The sequence below is a fragment of the Rhagoletis zephyria genome, unplaced genomic scaffold, assembly GCF_001687245.7.
Source record: "Rhagoletis zephyria isolate East Lansing unplaced genomic scaffold, Rhagoletis_zephyria_1.1 Rzeph_scaffold_00436, whole genome shotgun sequence".
Lineage (NCBI taxonomy): Eukaryota > Metazoa > Arthropoda > Insecta > Diptera > Tephritidae > Rhagoletis > Rhagoletis zephyria.
The window spans coordinates 199,041-202,792 of NW_016157520.1; positions in this window are offsets into that span (position 1 = coordinate 199,041).

Consider the following 3,752-nt stretch of genomic DNA (forward strand, 5'->3'; position numbering starts at 1 on the left):
GTATCGTCCAATCCATCGGCGAGGATAAGTTTCGTCTAAATGAGCTCTTACTTCACGCCCGTAGTGAGCAGGGCACCCGTCATTTTGCAGCCATAGTCTTCGCCGCAGGTTTAAGGGTACATCTTCCAAAAGAGTTGGAAGCCGTTCCTGAAGGAACTCTAAATAACTGTGAGAGTTGAGCGTTGGCGGCAGTTCCACAGGTCCCAATATCTGACAATTAAAAATACCGCACCATAAATTTATTTTGTACCGGTACTGCGAACGATCTTCTCTCATTTCGTGAGGATTGTCTATCTGCCAACTGTGAAGGTTATGTAAATTAAAATAACCATCACGTTTGCATGATGATTCATCGCTCCAAATTATTTTATTAAAACAGTTGGGGTCTGATTCATGCATTTGCAACATTTCACGGTAAAATCTAACTCTCGACAGGTAATCTCTTTCTTGTAGAGCCTGAACACGTTGAATGTGGTATGGATGAAATCGATGGTCTTGTAAAGCTTTGTGAACTGTAGTTTTTGGTATTCACGTCCGTCTTTCCAGCATTCTCACTGAAGTCGATGGACCTAGTTCCACTTCCTCTAACACAGCTTCAACATCTACCGTTGCAGGACGTCTTGTTTCGCCGCCACGCTTTCCAGGTTAAAAAAGTGAAAAATGATAGTTAACAAGCAAACAAGAAAGGTGTAAAAATCACTTACCTTCATATATTTCTCTATGGGTCCGGGCGAATACTTCACGACCCGGATGTCGACGATTGGGGTATCGCTCTGCATAGAGTCTTTGAGCAGCTCTGGCATTACAGCAAGCTTCACCGTAAATTAGGTGAATATCCGCATATTCATGCGACGTATACTGCGTGTTCTCTGTCATAGTATTAATAACACAATGTTCGAAGGGTCCAATTTCACAAAATCCACTTTCACTAATTCCGGTAAGTAACTCAAAATAATGTCAGGAGCAGGTAATAATGTACCTTTGTACTATTTAGCATGTCATTTGACGGTAACAAGAGCAAATTCAATTTAAATCTATTAAATACATTTTAGCGTGTCTCAGTCCTTTACCCACAAAAGCGGCTATAACTTTTTTTTTCTATTCAAAACAGTAAGTGTGGCAACTTTCTGAAATTTTTATTAAATGAGCAATTTTTTTATGTAATGTAAAGTTATAGCTCAGTACATTTTTTTTCACCCGAGTCAAAGTTGGGGAAGAAAATATCAAAAAGTTAAAAATCCAGAAATAGTCCTAATTTTATGATGGTCCTTAATATATTTTAACTACATTGCATTTGAGTATGGAGAGGCAACTATCTGGAAGTATTTTACATAAAAAATTTACTAAGTATTGCCCGGTTTGTAGTTGCAGTTAAAGCAAACACATGAAAAGGCACCCTTTTTTTTTAAATTCGAAAAAATTTAAATATTTCAAAAACGAAATTTTTTTGTTTATCAGTGAACTCACCCCCCATCTACCTTCCCCTAAAGTTTGGCACGTTACTTCTGGGACACCCGTATTGATAGCTGCTGTCCAAGAGACGAAGTTGCACAGCAATTCAACATTGTTGAATTGCGCCAGATATAACGTGCGCCGTCGAGATCGTGAGCGAGATAATGATGGTGGCTTAGCGTTCATCACGCATCACACCGTGCAGTATCGTCTTATTGAAGTAGACATCGACAGCAGGGATACCACCCTAGAATATCAGGGTATTACTATCCGGTCAGGCGATGTTGAGCACGAAATATTTAACGTGTACATACCCGATGTCACTTGCCGTATGGTAGTAGGTGACCTTAATGCGCAGCACGAAACTTGGCACTCAAGCCTGTCAAACGATGGTAGGGGAACAGACTTGGCTGAGCAGATAGACGATTCGACATTCTGCACAACGAACGACGACGAACCTACCGGGATTATGGGCAGCTCGCCAGACATAACAATAGTCAGCGCTTGTCTGATAAACAGCGTATCATGGCGACCTATGCTGAATTTGGCATCAGACAATCTGCCCATAGTCATCTCGATGGATAAAACAACCGAATTTGTTTCCGCGGAACACCAGACCAGCTTTTCTAAAGCCGATTGAAAAGGCTTCGCGGAATTTACTGAGAGCGCCTTCGCTACGCTCCCCACACGAACCGAGGTCAACCTTGGTGAACGTAAGTTCCGCAGGGATGTCACTGCTGCTGCATCTTGCTTCGTACCGGCAGGTTGCAATACGGACCCCCGTCCAAACTTCACTGCTGAAGTGGCTGTTCTAGCCGATGAGCGTGATGACCTTCGACAGGCCGATCCCGGAAATCCCTTGTGAACGTACATAAGCGGAAAAAGTGGGAAGAGCATCTGAAGACTTGCAACTTCACCTCTGATGTGAGTAAGCTTTGGTCAACCGTGAGGTCACTTTCTAATCCAACGAAGCACGACGACAGGGTCAAAATTTTTTCCGACGGCCATGCATCGACGGACCCGGAGCGATGCGCGAGCTATTTTAGCCGGCTAATCATACTGCAGCCAACAACTTGTGCCTCCCTTGCTTTCACTAGCAGTGAAGTTCAGGTGGCCATCGGGAAGGTGAAAACCTCCAAAGCCATGGGTCCCGACGGAATATGCATGCTGATGCTGAAAAATTTCGGTCCTGCGGGAGTAGCGTACCTAACAGAGGTCCTCAATATGTCAATGGCCACTCTCATCATCCCAGACATCTGGAAGGTGGAGAGAGTGGTTCCACTGCTCAAACCGGGGAAACCAGCCAACAAAGGAGAATCTTATCGGCCGATAACACTCCTTTCCCCGGTAGCGAAGACACTAGAGGCCTTGCTGCTCCCATATTTCACGAACCCCATAACCCCAGCGAAACATCAGCATGGTTTCCGTAAAGTGCACAGTACAATAACAGCACTTAACGCCATAAACACTCTGATAACACGTGGCCTTAACCGCAGCCATCCCTATGAGAGAACTATTCTAGTAGCGTTGGACGTTTGATACCGTCAGCCACTCCATGCTTCTAGAAGATATAGAGGCTTCCTCTCTCCCATAGAGGCTCAAACGGTGGTCGGCGAATTATCTGAGCGGTCGACACTCGTCAGTAATGTTTAGAGACAAATCAAGCAAACTCAGAAAGATAAAACATGGGGTTCCACAGGGTGGTGTCCCTTCGCCGCTACTGTTTACCTTTTACATCCCAAAGCTCCCTCAACCACCAGGGGGAGTCTCGATTGTCTCTTACGCCATCGATTGCTCGATCGTGGCGAGTGGGAACAGAATTGATGATTTGTGTTCGAAAGTAAGCTTGTATCTCTCCGAGCTTTCTCGCTTCTTCACTGCAAGCAGCCTAACCCTCTCCCCTACAGAATCCTCTGCGACCTTGTTTACCACCTGGACGAAGATGGGTAGGCTACCGCTGGGATTTCACGTCGATGACACACCAATTCCGACGGTGAATAACCCCAAAATACTCGGAGTAACCTTCGACAGTCTGCTCTCCTTCTCTGCGCACGCAGCCGCTATTGTCAACAAAGTACAGAGCCGCAACAAGGTCCTCAAGTCGTTATCCGACACTACTTGGTTGTTGCTATCAACATACAAGGCAATAGGCCGGTCGGTTTTACATTACGCAGCACCAGTGTGGTCGCCGGGGACTAGTAGGATTCAATGGAAGAAGCTGCAGACGACGCAAAACACCGCACTACGGACAGAGACTGGACGCCTTCTGATGTCGCCTGAATACCAACCGCACGATGAGG